This window comes from Lonchura striata, chromosome 1A (genome assembly GCF_050655825.1).
Source record: "Lonchura striata isolate lonStrDom1 chromosome 1A, ASM5065582v1, whole genome shotgun sequence".
In the NCBI taxonomy this organism is placed as follows: domain Eukaryota; kingdom Metazoa; phylum Chordata; class Aves; order Passeriformes; family Estrildidae; genus Lonchura; species Lonchura striata.
In genome coordinates, this window is record NC_140741.1 from 66,842,393 (window position 1) to 66,861,217 (window position 18,825).

The 18,825-nt window shown below is 37.8% G+C and overlaps 1 protein-coding gene across 6 annotated transcripts in view; it reads right to left on the reverse strand.

The window, feature by feature from the left end:
• CACNA2D1 (calcium voltage-gated channel auxiliary subunit alpha2delta 1) overlaps window positions 1-18,825 on the reverse strand; it is a 357,434-nt gene that overhangs the window by 257,678 nt on the left and 80,931 nt on the right. The window lies entirely within an intron of this gene.

Below are 18,825 nucleotides of genomic sequence, written 5' to 3' on the forward strand. Positions count from 1 at the left end.
CACTTGGTCCTTTTCAAGTCCAGGAGCCAAGTGAAAGCCAACAGAAAGAAAAAACTGTGAAGTTTTAAAATAAATATTTCTTTTAAAAATTCCACAGACTAGGTTAAGTCATGGCTATAAATACTATGTGTGTCAGATGGTTTCTCCTGGGCTAGATTCTTCACAGATGCACATACTAAATAATCCTAAACACTCAGTGCTGTATTCTTGAAAAATTTACTAAAAACAAGAGCATTCCCACAAGCTCAATTAGTATTTTGCATGTTTTGTGCACTGGTAATGCCCCAAACCAATGAATATAAGCAATTCTAAGTTTGCACAAATCTCATGACATTTTAAGTCTTTGCAAAACCCTCCCCTTTCAGAAAAACACACTTTCTTAATTCTGAATTTCAGTCAGGATGACATGCCACCAGAGGCAGCTCATGTTTTCGAATATTGTTCTTCCGCTGCATGGTAGCTTCTACCCAAGATTGCTCTTATTGCTGAGAAATATCTGTTCTGAACAGCAAAGGAGCTAATATGTTCTGCATAAACTGCAAATCTTCAAAACTTCAATGCTTCCATTTCTTTTGATTAAAAAAAACGCATCAACAAAAGAAATAAAAACAAAAACAAAAACAAATAACCAAAAACCAACCAAACAAAAAAAAAAGGTTCCACCAAAAAAAAAACAAAACTCTGAAATCAAACCATAAAAAAACCAAACAAAACAACAAAAACACCTACAAAACTCACAATAAAAATCCTCATGGAGAATAGATGCTTTTTAATCTGCATTTTTAGATTTCACTTAACACAATACTTTTTTTTCCCTAATAAATGCCAGCAAATAAACACTCTGTGTTTTTGTGAGCTGTCTCAGTGAGTCAGTCCTGAAATTCATTACAAACATTAAACCTTTATTGCAGTAAAGGCAAATATAAACTTTGCACTCTGGAAGAGCTTGCTGCAAAGCTAAGTGGATAAACCAGAATATAAATACCAGGTGGCTGGAAGATCATGGTCCTGAAAAAATTCCCCTCATCTCATTATTAAAATAAGAGAACACCTAAGACCCTTGTATAAGTCATATAAGGTGAATATGGTGATCTCCATGTGTGTCCTCCTTTGTGTATGTGAACTTTCACAGCAAGCTTCAGATCCAGCATTTGAATTTTTGATTTTCCACATGGGTCAAGTTTACCCAGGGCTGAAGTCTCACCATCTGTTCAGAAATTATCAACTTTAAATGGCAAAAACTTTACATTTTCAACTTTTCAGATGGTGAAGGAGAGTGCAGCACCCTGGAGGCATGTATCTAAATCAAGTCCTCTCTCTCCCCAAAAAAATCTTTTTTACTTCATGAGAAAGCAAAATATGTAAAGACAGATCTAGAGCTTGTTTACACAGACACAGAAAGGAAACTTGACTCCAGGGTACTTTTAAAAGTGGCTAAGTTACATTATGCTTAATATATGTCCAGAGAGAATTAAAGTAAGCATGATTAACATGTCTCTTTCTTTTTTTTTATTATTTGATTTATTACTTTGTGAGTCTTTTAAGGCAATTACCCCATACAACATAAGCCTGGGAGAGACTACATTACTCCCACAAGTGAGAACACACTGATTCCTGGTGATAACTTCCTCAATCGCTCTGGGTTTACCCACCACAGAATGACACTGAAAACCACAGCAAGCCCAGAAATCACCTGCTACAAACTCACTTGGCTACTGCTACCTCTCATCAGGACTCCCTGGTTCAAAAATCTAAAAGGCAAAAATGTGACTCAGATCATATCTCACAGTAATGTGAGCATTTTAAATTTTAAATGCCAGTATTTACCTAGAATGTTTGCCTCAAAAAAATAACTGAGGATTTTGCTAATAAGCATTTTGAAAAAATGGAAGTAAGATAAAGTACATCAAAATCAGAGAAAAAAGGCAGAACTGAGATGATGATTTAAATTTTTTAACAACTTTTCAATGTGACATATGCAAAACATAAAACAAAAGCATTTAAACAAGAACCTCCTTTAAATGGTTATTTGAATTCCTTGGCCCTCCCAAAATGATAACAATCCCAGAAGCAGGGAAAACACAGCCACAACACAAAGATCAATTATTTTGATCCCCATTCAATACTGAATACTACATGTAGAGTGGCAAGATGATTATGAGGGCAAAACATATCAAAATGTGTGCAAATTTATATAGGAAGGGAGTCTTGTGGCTGTAGCAGAGCTGTCTCTGAGCTATGAGCCTCAGAGGTGGGGCTTGTACCAGAGCTGATGTTCTTGCAGGACCCACATTTCAGAGGGATTTCACCTCTGCAAACTGTGTTCACAGGTTACTGACTGAGAATTCTGGAAAGTTCCAGCACAGGCTGGCAGAGTGGTCTGTGGTGACACAGGGGTAGCTGCTAAGTAACTGGTGCATCAACTCTGGTTTTAGGTAACATGCAAACTGAAGAAAAAGGAAAAAAAATATGTGTGCTCACTAAGAAGATACTATAATTTAGTGGAAAGAAGATCATTTTTTACAACTTTTCATGTGCCTAAGCCAAAAAATCTATTTGGAATTGTAAACACATCTTCTAAAACAAGCGAATAAGGAATGACTTAATCTGAAATCCACAACTGCATTCATGATCTGGGTGAATCCTGTGCCATCAGTCAGAGCCCTATCTGACAAGTTCACCAGGCATTAGCACTTAGAATTAAAATAAGTCTCCTTTTCCTCCATTATCTAATTGGTGTCCAAACAGCTCAGACTACAACAAGAAGCATTGAGTATAACAAGTGCACGGCTGCCTGCCTTTGCCCGCATATTTTCTGACATTTCAGATCTCACACAGTGACCAGAGCCTCATAAAACTGTCTCCTGCTTTCTGCTCTCACCCATCTTCCCAGGGCAGTGCAGTCACTGGCCTCACAGCAGCAATCTGGGAACATTTGTCCCCCAGCAAAGGAATCCTTCCACCGCTGTCCCTGGCATCGCTGGCTGCGGCGCTGCACAGGGGCTGACACAGCGCCTCGTCTTGCCACGCCTCACCCTGGGACAGAATGCACCTGAAAGATCTGCATCAACAGATCTGCCAGTTCACCTGCAAGGTCAGGGGTCTCTGTATACTTCAGAAACAAAAATGTAATTTTTACAGATTTCTACCATCCTTCTCTTTTCCTTGATCACCATGCAAGACCTTATTCTCATGAACTCACACAGTCCCCATTTAGACGGGCAGTGGCAAATATACGTATTATGATGTAAATACAGACCACAGAAAAAGTGCCAAATTTGAAAATTATTTCACTGGAACTACTTCCTGTAAAATAGCTGTAGTAATTACACTTGAATTTTATGTAAAAACAAATTCAGTTTCTTTATTTCTCATTCACTTTAATTTAGTTCCAGAAGCTCTAGCTTGAGACTCATGTCTGTTCTTTCTGCATAATTCTGCAGCATAGCCTGCAGCTAGGACATATTCCAGGGTACTCCTGGCCTCTGGCTGTGAACTTCATTTGAAAAATGTTAAGGGAGACCCTAAAGCTTCTGCTGTGAGCTGGGCTGGGACCATGCCATCATAAAAGACTGATATAAACTCAAAACCAGTGAGTTATGCCTTTTCAGGGTGAAATGAAATGTAAAATTTATTTTTAGTTGCTGTTCAGAAGCAATGATAAATTCAATTCTGCACTGAAACAAAAAAGGACTATTTAGGCTGAATTTACAAAGTAGAGTTTGTAAGATGCTATACTTTTCATCTTGAAAACTGTAATTGCTCTTTCTGCAGCATGGCTAGCTGTCATAAACCTTGGACAGAAAGGCTTTTGAGTAAGGTGCAAAATAAAAACTTCCGTTAACTTAATGATTAATGACCTCATTCATTAATAATTTTTTGCAAAGCTGAAGTAAAAGCAATTGTATTTTGTGATTAAGTTCCAAGCTACACAGTCACAGCAACACCTTGGGAATGAGCACCAGGTATTTTCTTACCTTTGCAATTCAAAACTGAGTTTGCATTCCTACATGGAACAAAATGCTTTATCAATAATTCAAGTAACAAAGTCTGCTGAGTATTAGCTTACAACTGAAGAGTAAACAAGCACTGAAGCTTAGCAAAATTGATTGACACTACATTACCAAGAGGATCCCATTCTACTGTATTACTGTGGCTTTAAGTGTGAGATAACATCTCGTGTGATGAGATCCTAGAAATATAATGGTTCCAAAGAATACAGCTCACCTTCTCTGTGGAAGGTTGTCAGATCACAATCCTGTGAAATCAGAGACCACTATGAAACAAGAAGAATTCTCTTCACATCAAACCCTTCATGAGCGAGACACAAAAATCATGGCATTTGACCTAATCTGCTCTCCAGAATGAGCAGCCTTGCACAGCAGCACAATCTCTTTACACCTGAGGAATGTGGCGTAATGAAAGACTCAACTTCGTGAAAGAATTTAAAAGGCATTAAACAACCCACAACACATACATTCCGGAAAAAGTCAAGGACTGAAAGTTTCATTAATTGCAAGAAAATAAGGTGGACTGTGAACAAGAAAATTACATTCTTGATGAATGCACAAGAGAGAGGGTTTGGAACATAAAGCTTAAGAAAACCAAAAGTGGAGGCATAAAAAAAAATTAATACTAGTCTAGTCTGCTTTTCCAGGGACAGGGAGATAAGATAGTCATTTTCTTACAAAGGTTGTTACTTGACTCAGTGATATAACCAAAAACTATAAATTAGTGATCATGAATGAAGAAGGCAAAATAATTCATATTGAGGTCTCTATGAATTCCAACATATCTATTGAAACCTAAGGCATGCCTTTTAGAGGGTTTTATTTACTTTATTATTCTGTCAAAAAGACCAGTTGATACTGAGCAAGATTTTTACAGTGCTTTGGGCTAATAACAGCTTGATCTGCTGTGGAAATGAAGCCTATACTACCTTGAAAAATGTCTCTAGATCAATAAAAAAACAACAAAACAACAAAACCTTGTAGTTACAAACTCCCTGGGGGAAAAAAGAATTGTCCACTCTTTGCTCTTCTTATTATAGGTTGAAAGACAAGATTTGGGACTCTGTTTTCTCTTCAAAACTTCTTTGCATTTCCCTTTTCCATGGGGATTTTGCACTTTTTCCTTCCTAAAAACAAAAAGTGAGCATGAAGAAGAGAGGCACAGTTGTATTGTATTGCTGGGCAGAAAAGAGATGGGCTGCCATGCTGAAACAATTAAGAAATAATGCTTACCATCCAACTGATGGCTGGTAACAAGCAGAGCACATAAGTGGTTAATTGTGAGCCCAATGTTGCTCATTTCACTGACAGACTGGATGATGAGACAGAGTATATTCTCAGCAAATTCAAAGGTAACACAAAATTTGGTAAAATGGCTGACATGCTGAATGACAGAGCTTTAATCCAAAGAAATTTGAGAATGGAATTAAAAGAAACTTCCTCTGGATCAACAAGGAGAAGGTCTGCACCTAAAATGGGATGATGCCACGCAGCAGCACCAGGTCAGAAGCTACTGGCTAAGAGCACCTGAAGGAAAGGGCTTGGGGCAGGGGACACACCACAAACACACCATCACTTGTCTCTCACTGCATGGAAAGCAGCCTGGCTGTCAATTGCCTCAGGAGCAATGTGGATAGTAGATGTAAGGAGGCTTTTATTGTCCTCTGCTCAGCAAAGGTGAGGCAGCAGTTGAAATACTATGTCCACCCACACACTTCCCAGTCCAATAGGGATGTCATTTGTAATTAGAAAGTGTTCAAAAGAGGGCTACCAGGATGGTCACAGGTCCAGAGCGCATGACCTAGCAGGAGAGAGCAAGGTGTTTCAGTCCAGCAAAAGAGAGGCTGAGTGGTCTAGTCAAATCCTACAACCATTTGCCATATTGGCAGACAACACAACAGGGGCCAGTGAACACAAACTGCAGCTTGGTGCATTCAAGATAAACATTAGGAGGAGGCAGGTGATTAAGAGCAGTGCAGCTCTGAACCTAGTCACTCAAAGAAGTTACTGGATCTCCATCCTTGGAGGTTTTTGAGACATGACTGCTCTGTTTGTAATACTGGCAACAGTCCTACTTTGAGCCGGAGCCTGGATTAGATGGCTTCCAGAGATCCCTTCCTACTAACATTTCTGTGATTTGATAGTCAGTGCAACATAGATATGCCGGCATATGGCAGAAATATTTAATCTATGAATTATTCAACCCCAGGGAAAAGAGCCAATGAAGTCTATATTTCAAAGCAGCATTCACAGAAATACGTAGCATTCTCTCTCTCGAGCTGCCACCTGAGAGTGGAGCAGAGAAAAAAAGTAGGACTGAAGGGGCAACAGTGCCATGGGAGTACATGTGTGAGTATAGAGGATGGAAATCCCTGGGAGAAGAAATAGGGGAACAGAAGTCTAGGGAAAAAAGGGAAAAGATAAGAAGATAAGCCAGACGGAAGATTTGGAACTGTTGGTGGAGGCAGATGGAGAGAAACCTCTGGAGATTCCTTCTGATCATGAGGACTCAGGCTAGGATAAGCAGCATAAAAGAGAAAGGCAGGATTTTCTATACTGGGAAACAGAAGTATAATGAGGAGGCAGGTTAAGGGGGAGAGAGAAAAAATAAATAAGGACAAGCAGAGCAAGGTAAGTGCCAATTATATCTGGCAGTAATTAGGCAGAAGACGTTCTACCTAAAATAACACATTTCCCTACAGAGCCCTAAGGAGAGTTCAGGATTCACAAATTTCACTAATCTGCTGTGAGCAAGGATTTGTGTGAAGTAGCTAACTTGGAGAGTGAAATCTGTGAGTGATTTCCAGAGAACCAAGAGAATTGGTTTAAGAGAGTGCCTGGGATAAAGAAAAAAATTATATGGCAAGACACAGGTGGAAGCTGATGTTTAAAGACTTAAGATTTGTTTATTCACCTTAAATGCTACTGCGGTCATGATCAATGAATCAATAGCTTTCATAAAAACTCAAAGTACACAAACAAAAAACCCAGAAGAAGCCAACACATAATTAATGTGTCAAAGCAGATACTGAGGAAAAAAAATGAATTTTTTTTTTTGTAATATAAATCAACAGACACTGAGGCAGAATTAATTAAGAACTACTGCTGACTGCTAAATTACTTCTTCCTAAACTCCTAAATGATCAGTCAGAATTTCTAAGTAAGTTAATCAAAGAGAAAGAATTTATTTTGACTATTAAACTCATGCCTGTAGGAAAGGCCACAGGATCAAATCTTTCCCACCAAATGCTTTGCATATGAACAACCCAATTTTACTCAGTAACAGAGATATTAAACTGCATATTTGATCTATAAATCTATGTATGGAACAGATTTTTTTTTTCAATTCTAAAAGAAGATTGGCTTAATCAATATGGCAAAAGACTGTCTTTTTAGTGTGATTTTACTAAGTACAATTTTTTTCAAGACAGAATAAAATTTGCAGAAACTCTGAATTACTTTTTTTCACTAGTCTGAAGTCACATAGCCAGTTGACAAGCTTCTCAAACTGCTTTTGACAGACAAGATTTAAGTACTGTTGAGAAATTTACCAAAGAATGTCCCCAAAGGTGCCTTCACAATTTTCAGGGGCACAGTGCCATGTTCTAATGTATTATTAAAGTCTTTGATAATATGGTGTTGGAGACCTTTTTCTCCTTTCCTTTTTATTTTCATTCTTCTGCTGTGATGAAATAAACCCTACAGATTTGGCTTCTATTTTCCCTTTTGTTGGATTCCTTCAGCCTCACAGGAATTACAGTAGCAGAGCATTGTGTCTGCAACTTTTCAATCATCTTTTCTATCCACCTCCTGTGTCCTTCAGCTGATGTGACAGTCTGAAGTCTAGAGAAGCTACATAAGAGGCAAGAGATGCAAAGTCCTGAATTAACATCAGATGACCTGTCATATGTCCAGTAATTTCCAATTAATTTTATTTTTCAATTCTGAAAGATTCTTTTTCACATTGCTTGCAGCAGCACTCTGGTGCCTATTCATCTTTTTTGGCAAGAAGCTTAAGCTAGTAGCAAATTAAGGAATCTTAAACTTTTTGCTAGTTTAAGAACTCATTTAATATTAATATTTCAGCCTCAAACAACAATTACTGCATACAATCACATCTTTACACCAAAGTTTTGAACAGTTGAGATGTGCATCTTGCAAAACAGCTGCTCTTGGGAGGTGCAGCATACATCAAATGAGAGCCAGGACCATTATTCCGTTTTTTTGGCACCAACCAAAACATAGATCTGCAGTAATAGATCCTAACGCTTGAGAATCTGTATGAATTCAACCAAAAATATTCTAATATAATTAGATTCAAGAGTCAAGTTGAGGTAGCATTAGGTATGGATCTGCAGTGGCATTGATTCTTTACTGAATACAAATATTACATTGCCATTTCAAACCAATTAGCCCTGTCTGGCTCTAAATGCTGCCTGTTCTCTCTCCTTCTCTTGTCATAAGCACTTTTGTCATTTTGGTTGACCTGACATCTTGTCAGCTGAAAAACCTTGCTAAATAATTCATGAGATTAGGGTAGAGATTGTTCCTACTGCCCAGTCTTCTTCTCCTGACAGATATTCCCATATAGTTGTCCATAATGAATAATTTTATCACACTTCCTTCAAAATAAGCATTAGCAAGACAGGTAAGATCACAAGGCTTCTGTAGCACAAACACAGATACATAGCACAAAGGCCTTTGCAAGTGTTATTAGATTGCACTTTCTTGTGCCTTCCCACTTCTGGTACAAAAGAACCAGTAGCAACACATTATTGTCTCTCTGGATTTGCTCAAATGCAGGTTGGCAAACAAGGACCTTTTATTATCTGGTGTACAGACTGTACATGGAACATCAGTGTTCCACACACAAAACCCATCAATGCTCCCTGCCTGAAAGAGAGAGTCTGTGAAAATTTACAACTTGTCAAACTAATAAGATTGCTTCTGATTTTGCTGCCATCTCATGTACTCTCACAAAGGGGACTTCTTGTCTGTCTCTCCAGAACTCTCCTTTGCCAGCATTCATACCAGAAATGTGCAACCAACTCATGCAGGCAGTAATTATTTTGATTTCATTTCTCAGGGTTTTTATTTTGTTTGTTTGTTTGTTTGTTTGTTTTCCCTGCCCTTCCTGCATTATAACAAATTCCTTGAAAAAAAAAATACTAATCATTGGTTATCAAATTTTCTATTTCTGTACTCATAATTTCTGTACCAATTCATTCCTCTTTCATATTAAATTCACGTATGCATTCTGAAAGCAAATAGAGTTGGTAAATTATTGATATAGAATAATCTGTAGACAAATGCTCAATCCTAAAGAGAATTTTACAGAATGAAAGCTGTGCACTTGCAGCCTGACAATTTTTCTACATCTCTGCATTTGTGGCAACAACAGATTTTTAACACTATTCTGTATCCTCTACTCAGAAAATTGTAGGAAATACTGAAAACATAATACGAAGTTTACTCTTAAGTTGAAAAAAAAATATATAGTATTTGCAGCTTTTTTTGATTTGAGGATTCCAATTCCTAATGCAATAATAATAAATACAGAAAGACTTTCATGCAACTTTGAAAGTAATAAGTCCTCTGCACGTGGACTTTAATATCCCCTGCAATTTATAGGTAAAGTCCAGAAAATTCCACTAATTTCATTTGAACTTATCCTGATATTCATCAGCTGAAGATTTGGCTCAGTGATCATATCCCTGCAGTGTGATCATGCTAACAATAACAAATCAGGCTTTAACAAAGTCATGCACTCAGACACAAGCACTAGACACTGTTCTAGCCACCAAGCAGACAGCTCTCAATGGCAAGACCAATCAAGCAGCAATGTAAACCTTACCACGTTAATTAAACATGAGAATTTACAAAGGACTTCCAGCAAGAGACCTGTATCTCTCAGAGCAGCTTTCTGAAAGAATAGTGGAGGATGTAACACTTTTGGATATTTCCCAGAATATCTCCAAGCCAACAAATCCCTTTTCATCAGAGTTTTTTTGGAATGCAAAGATCCCCCCCAAAAATGAGGAGCTGGTACAAGCTGCCTGTTGTTCAGCATTTCCTTTTCAATCCTGCAGCTCCCTGAAAGGCTCACACAGCCAGTCACGTAAGGTAAAATGCAGATCCCACACCAGGTTCCTAACCAGGTCCATCATTCCTACCCAGAGCTCTGTCATTATCCCAGGAAGGGGCCCTTGTGCAGAGAACACCACGGCCTCTGTGTGGTTTTTGTGCTCTCTCCAGCGAGACAAGTACCATCTAGCAGGGTTTAACTCTGCCATTTTTGTTGAGAACCTGTAATTATCTTCCAAAGGCGACACTTCAGTCTATTTAACTGATGAAAGGACAAAGACTCTCAATAGCGCAAAGTGACAAGTCACAGACAGCAAAGGGAATATCTCATCAGGGCTGACTCACATAAAGACACAGCATTTAATGATGTTTGCTCAGGACTGAAGTTTAATGCTCTTCTGTGACTCCGCCTCTGTCTTATGATGGGAAATAAACTGCATCGGGTTTAAAGGTCTTTCACTTTGAGAACAGAAATACTGGTTTAGAGACTAATGAAAAAGAGCTACGTCCTGCAACAGAAAATGTTTTGAACCCTACTGCTATTCCATGGTACACTATTGTTGCCCTGATTTATAGAAGTGTTTTCTTTTATAGTTCTTCTGAAAGTTTTAAAGTTCTCATAAAACTTCTTTAGCCTTCTGATAATGTTTACATATTTGAGAGCCAGAGTTCCCATACAATTTCATGTATAAATAGAATAGTTTACATATTTCTCTGTGAGTAGAGAGAAATGATTGATTGATTGATCTTTGGACCAGTGTGGTTGGAGAGGTGGTAATTCCATCCTCCAATCCACAGTCACCTTTGGAATTCTATAAATACCATATGTTCAAATAAAAGTTTCTCTTTATTCTCTTTTGAACTTACCAAGTTTCTGTGTACTCATTTCATGTCCAATAGCAACACACTATGATGAAATTTTTTAGGGTAGAATAAGTGAAGGCAAAAGCAATGTGGCCAGTATTCAAGGGAGGTAATTCCTACCCTGTACTCCACTCTGGAGACACTCCACCCACAGTGCTTTGTCCAACTGTGTACCCCACAACATAAGAATTATATGGACCAGTTGAGGTGGATCCAGAGGAGGGCCACGAAAATGATCAGAGGACTGAAACACTCCTCCTTAAGAGGAAAGGCTGTGAGGGTTGTGTTTGTTTAGCCTGGAGAAGAGAAAACTCTGGGCACATCATACTGCGATCTTTCAGTACTTAAACATGGAAAAAACATTAATTAAAGATGGAGGGAATGTTGGTAACAGGACATGTTGCAGTAAGATAAAAAGGTAATGGTCTAAAACTAAAAGAGGGATTCAGACTAGATATAAGACAGAAAACTTCTACAATAATGGCAGTTAAACACTATCACAGACTGCCCAGACATGTGGTAGATAGCCTAACCCTGGGACTTTCAAGGTCAAGTTGGACAGGGCTCTCAGCAACCTGATCTACTTGAAGGTATCTCTGCCCAGTTTTCTCTGCTCTCCAAGCAGAGGGCTTGGACAGGATGACCTTTAAAGGTCCCTTCCAACCCTAAGTATTCTATGGTTCTATGCTCCTATGATAAAAAAAACAATCTGGAATTTCTTCAGATGCTATCTAATCAGACTGCACATGAAGACCAAACCAATACAGTGGGTTTACAACATGAGCACATGCCCAACACAGCACAGTCTGATCAAAGCATTCACATTTTTGTCAGTGTTCCTGTGCCAGGACTCCAAATCTAACACCTCCTATTTCAGTCTTGATAAAGCAGTACCCATAGCGTTAAAAAGCAGTACCAAACAAGTTCCCATAGTCCTAAAATAATAAAATACGACTTTCAGTGCTTGATAATAATCTCTTTCCCCATAAACTCTCATGAGGAGTTTTAGTATGGAAAGACACTTGGGCTTATCTGCTGGCTCATCTATTGTTCCCATTACCTCTCCTCTATGTGGATAAAGAAAAAGAGAGGAAACTAGAGTCAGTTTCTGAACTTTTGGGCTGTAGTAGTGTCCCATCAATACCTCCCCAGCTTCTTGACTTACAGTCTACTTGTAAAGGAAAAATGGATAAAGGGAGGAGACAAAAAGAGAAGGTGATACTAATCTCATCATGGATCTACACTTGAGGCAGTCCTGACTTTCCCTATCTCCTCTGTAAGTAAGCATCTAAACTGGACCAAATGTGTAATGTTCTAGAAAAGGCTGTTTCTCTCTGCTGCTTGCAAATTCTCTGTATACAACTATCTCACAGGCAGACAACTATACAGCAGAAACCAGAATGTCTTCACAAGAAAGTGTAAGCAAACAGTCCTAATCTAACAAATGAGGCTCTGGATCAGCATATGCACTGTAAATCCTGGACCACATCAAGAATGAATGACCACTGAATGACCTTTCTGTTGACCATAAGGAAAACAGTGAAGCACAAATCCCATAAGTGGGCATTAAATGGACATTGAAACAGGATATATATAAACTCCTTGCTGGAATTTTCATTAACAGCCTTTGATGGTTTGTGTCTCCATAAGACTGCTAACATATTTCTGTCTTTCTGTATTTTAAATTTCCTGACAGATTTTTAACTCAGCTCTGAACTGAACAGGACTTGAATTCAGAAACAAAACAAAAAAAAAAGTAAATGCAAGAAATGAGCTAGAATAATTATGTTTCCCTACAATACATTCTCTTGAGGGATCAATATGCCCACTTTTATGAAATATCAAATCACAGTAACATTTACTGTAGGAACTGAAGTCTTAAGGCATCAGTCCTCGCTTCAGAAATCAATAAGAAACTATGATGTTTAATATTTTATTGTTTTTTCTAGTAGTGACTTTCACAGGTTTGAATGAGTTACTAGCTTTTAGTAAATCACAAAATCCAGAAAAGCCAAGAAAGGATTTAAAACACTATTTTGGTCTCTGGTACCAAAGCTTTCATCTAAGCTCTAGTAGAGAAGACTCTATCAAAGTCCTGCCTAACAGATAATGTCCTGCCTCACAATAAGACTTGCAGTTATTACCAGTTCTTACATCTTCAATATATCCTTCCTCTTCAAAATATGTTCACTGAAAGAAAGAGCATGCTGGATATTTGATCATAAAGTAAGTAACATGCTAAAGGCTCACTCACTGTTAATGAGATTTACAGTTCCATCAACTAAGTACTGCTATGCCATTTATTCTGTGTGATAAATTAAGATTTTGGTCTGTATTCAGAACATACTCTGATTTAGTGTTTAGTCTTATCAAATTGTCATGAACTAAATAAAAATCCTTACCTGTACGGTATAAAATTGAGATTATTCTGCAGTTTCTAACAGAGAAACACCAATGCCAACAGAAACCATGTAATTCCCTGATCCATCATCTATCTACCCTATGAAGACAACATCAGCCAAGTCAACCAGCGTGTCATGGGGCACCCTGTCCTCCTGGTGTGCAAAGCATAGTTTATTCGGGCACCAGTTTGTCAATGCCAGGTTTTTAACTCTTTGCTCCTCTGCATTCTCTGATGTGCAGTCTTCAGAAACCCTTGGTTGCTCATCTTCACACAAACCACAACCAACCCTTCCATATGCCACAAAGAAATCACTTTATGCTTTATTACTTTACTTTTTGTTCTCACCCATCTCAAACCCACTCACTAAGGTTTATGTACACAGCCCCAAGTCTGCTTTTTTCCAAGTTCAAGATTCAAGCCTAATCATAATATCTTTAAGGCTGCAATCAAAAATTAATAAAGAATCATTTATTTATCAGTTATAAAAGACAGAACATTGAGGATCAAAACAACTATGAACATGGACGAAATAATCAATTTCTGTGTGTTTTCTTCTTTTTCTTTCATCTTTTAGGATTGATCTTTCCTATTTCAAGTCTCATCTTGCTCTTCTTGCACACCAATTAACTGTTTTTTCTACCCAAAACCATGTTCTTTTGTAGTTCCCTCTTTGCTTTCAGTCCATGTTTCTGGATTCTCTTCTGCTTATTTTCTCTACCTTTCTTTGTCTTGAGACAAATTTTAGTAATATTTAATTTGAGTTTGATATATAAAATCACTGGTGTGTAAGAGTCAGATGTTCTGCCATTCTGCCACATGATTATTTACTTAACTCCTATGCTAATAAAATAAATTTCTTATGTGACTTTTACTTAAAAAAAAAGAAGACTACAGGTTGAATTCCTCTGTAGAACAAAATACTACAGCATGATACTTTTCTGTAATTTATTTAATTAGCATCTTACTTAGTTTTGTTTCAGTTGTCTGAACACACTTCATCCTTTTAATGATAATGCTGCTTCTTGACTTCTATGAACAGAAGGTAAACAAATTACCTGAAGGTCTCTGGTGCTGTTGTATTTTATTCCCAGAACCCAGACCTTTGTTTCAATTAAACAACATTCAAGGTTTTTAACTTTATATAAGATTTCCAAAAATTAACACGAATTGCTGCTGTGGTAGCAACTTTGACTTTCTTTTTTTTTTCTTTTTTTTTCTTTTTTTTTTTTTTTAGCAATTGGCATTAGGAGCTTTCGGAAACACAAAAATGATTTAGAGGAGTGGTGAAAAGTATTAATCTTTCCACCAATAACTAATTTCATAAGCTCATACTAGACACAAAAAAAAAAAATGTATATATATAATTCCTATGTGCAGTATTTAGGGAACATGCCATTTCTCCTTTCTATTCCCTAAAATAAAGAGAAACATCCAAATGACAATATTAGCTCATTTTCCTCATATCCACTCTGTAAAGTTATTTTTGAGCAATCTGAAAAATACAAATGGTGTAGGACAGAAATATAGTCCTCAGGCTGGATAATATCAATTTGAGTGTTGTCAGAGCCAGCAGAGTAGAAAAAAATAACCAAAATCCCCATCCAAAATAGAGGGGAAAAAGAAAGAAATATGTAGAGAAGAAGAACAAGGAGAAATAATGGCTAGAAATACTTGCTGTACTCTGGTTTTGAACAAAATTTTTGAACAAAATGGTTTTGATGGAGATCAATCCTCCCTCCAAACAAGCAGGGCATGATGTCCCTTAGGCCAATTTGGGGGATTCTGACCAAGCTACAGGTTCCCACAGCACAGCACGTCCAGCTCGCAGGCCAGCACGGGGAGATGGCAGGGACAGCCTGGCTACCTGGGAGGAAGAAGGGCAAAAACACCAAAATGTCAACTAATTTACAACGCATTTGCTACTTACTAAGCCTGTCCTTTACACACTGGCTTTCTTCTCTTTCACTAAATACCACCTTCATCCGAGGACACCAACAATAAGCATCCACGGCCTCAAGAGCATGTCCCCAGGGTCTGATGTGCACATCAATTAGTGTATGGCTATGCAGCCTTCTCTGATTTCCTGCATCCCTGCCATAGCTAGATTGTTCATTTAAAGAGACTAATTTGCTATTAGCTAAGTTCCTATAAATCAGGCAGATTCAGACAAATTTCTCTTTTTTTACTTCTTGTTTTGTTTTGTTTTGTTCAATACAAAGCAGTTGTTACAGGGCTTGCCCCATGGATGTTTTCATCCCTTCTAGTTCAAACAGCTGAATCCCTGCTGAACACTCCTGGTCTGTGTTTCTGTGTGTGTTTGCTGCCTTTTCAGACCAGAACATCTGTGCAAGATACTTCCCTGCTCTATCCACATGGTGCATGCTTCAGAAGGGACTGAAAACCAAAATCCTCATCAGGGGGTAACCCTGCCTCTCAAATAGTAACACATGCCACAGGTAATACCAGTGGATTACAGTGCATCCAATGGTTCCATGCACTTAACTAACATGCAGTTGCAAATTGCAGCAAACCGTATATTATTTTTTAAATGGGAATAAGCTCTCCTTGTTTTGTGACCATAACTTCTTCCTGCAAAGTAGCTTGGATCAGATTTCCAAGATTTTTGATTCTGAAGATTAACATCTGATGATATACACAAGTGTAAGATGAGTTCACATGCTATCCTCCAAACGAAAAGGAGGACACTCAAGGCCAAATTATCTTCACTGCTTTAAAAATCCTAGTCTGTCATTTGCATATGTGACTGTTTCATCTTGGTAAAAGGCTTTTGGCCCTCTTCAGGTGAACTCTCTTCCATGAAAATCTCTTGAAAAAATGCGTAAGGGATTGCCAAATAAAATCCTTATTACTTGATCTAGTGCAATGTGTCTCTACCCATGTCAGGCGGTTTTGAACTAGATTATATTTAAAGGTCCTTTCCAATCCAAACCATCCCATGACATACTGTATGATTTTGGCAACTTATAAAGAAGATATCTAAGCTACCTTTTGCAGTCTTCTAAATTAGTTGCAAATGGTTAATGTCCCATAAATACATAGCAAAAAACCTCCCAAGCAGTCCAAAGATGTTGCCATAAAAGTGCCTTGACACATAAGAAGCACATTCAGGTTTAGCCAATAACAGATGAAAAATCTTCTGTAATTGGCACCATCTTCATTAGTCAATAGGGGAGAACAAAAGACAATGCTTTATTTAGTTCTGCTGGTGAAAGAATTGTCTCTGATGGGCAGGACTTCATAGCTTTCATTCTCAATTAACAGGGAAAATATAATTCTGGAAAACCTACTGAGCATAGGGAGGTTATACAGATGTAAATGATGCCCACTACCTATCAAGATGCAAATGAAAACTAATGCTGGGTTGCAGATGTTTGACAATTTGGATAATTCATCAAATACATGAAAAAATTTGTATTTATACTTGAACATATGAGATTGCACTTTTAAAAGGGTTTGCAAGGGGTGCAAAAGGGTTGCAGATCACAGCTGGCATTAAAAAAAATCACAAGGTAGATGAGCAAAAAAGAGCCAAGCTGTGAAGAAATTTAAAAGGATCATACATTTTGCTTTGCTGCAAAAGAGGAAATAGCACCAAAGGGAGTGAAAGAAAGTGAAATGAATCCTCCACTCCATTGTGGCAGAGCCTATTTTCCAACAGGCACAGAGGAAGCCTAGCTTAGACTTCTAGCTTAAACTACACAACTTTCTCTTTTGAAGCTTAATACAAGCGAAATTAATCATGCCACGTGGTTTTTAATAATTTTGTATTTAGCATTTTAGAGATAGCGAAACATAGTGAGCTCAAGGATAGCTTAGGGGAAGTGCTGTAAAAATGAACCTGTTACTGTCATGTCCTGTGTCAGGGATTTATACTTGCATGTATTGCAGAGGCAATAGAAATACCACATTTGGACTGCACAACATAGCAATGGTTCAGCAGGAGCACAAATACTGACACAAGTGGCATATAAGGATCCATTTTGAAAAATGTAAGAAATTGAAAAGTATCTGTAATCTTCCTCTCCGTCAGGTTATCTGAGTTCCCTACCTTTAATATGCTGTGGGCTGCTGTGAAATGCTTCAAGGTGAAACTGCTCGTGGGGCTGAGAAAGCAACTAGAGACAATTTCTAGGCAGTTGCCAATCCCTTACCAATGGAACTCATTTCCTGATCACAAAAGTTTTCCAATGTTTTTTACTGTAGTGCTCCATTTTTATTGTGGCCATTACAACTGCGATAAAAAATAGGTTGGGAAAATACCAGATTTTTATGTACATGTAATGATTTTCAATGCAGATCAAAAGAAGTTTAATTTCAACACTACTTAATCTTTGCATTTCTATGTATATTCATTTCACTAGCATTTCCCTAGCATTAAGTGCCTTGCAAAGTTAGAGAGAATACTATCAATTTTTTATTAATTTATAACATAGGAGACTTGCAGAGATACAGAAAACCCTCTAGCATAGCGTGATATATAACATTGCTCCATGCAAGCACTCTGCTTATAGGAAATAAATGAAAACTTGCTTCCATTAACATCTCTTACCTTCTCCATTCACCTGCCTGACCCTTATGGAAATACATCAAAAATGTACCAGAAAACTTTCCTGAGACTAGAGGCAATTAGAAAGGACAGGAGTTTACCCTGACATGGTAAAAGAGCTTCTAATTATGCAGTTATTTACTATCACTAATCTAATTCTACACAATAGGATGGAATTCTGTAGCTTTCAAGCTGACCAATAGTTGTCAGTAAAGAAAATATCAGCAGCATACTGTTTGTGTGAACATACTAGGTATCAGAGAGCATGGAAACAAATGTAGAACAGTCTTTTCTAGGCATTGAGGTCGCTGCAAATACATTGTTGAAGCAGCAGCAGCATATAAGTAGGAACAATGTCCAAGTCACTGCACAAGAGTAACTTGACACACAGAGATCTCAATGGAACTGTGGGAAGAAGAGCTCCCCTGCTGAACTGAACATAGCTCACAGCTAAATAATAAATCAGAGCATGTAGTCAAGCATTCTGCAAAAGCACATCTTGTTCCCACATCTCTGCCCCCTTTCTGTCCTTCCTGGAAATTCTAATCCATGGCCAATAGTTGATGTAGATGTAGTTACAGCTGAGACCACAATGAGGATGTCTTAACAGAAGTGCTTCCATTAAACAGCATAACCAAGACTTTTCATGGTAATTCATTAAACTATGCACAGTGTTACTGAACACTGAGACCAAAAAAAAAAAAAAAAAAAAAAAAACCACAAAACAAAAAAAAAATCAAAAAAACCACCAACTAGGAAAAAACAAGCACAGTATTGTGTTGTGATGAAGCTAAGAGAAGCACATAACTGATGAGCTGTTTTATAGCAACTTTTACAAGTCTACAAAGCTCAGACCTGCTCTAAAGAATGTAAGTGTGCCACAGCATCAATCCTGG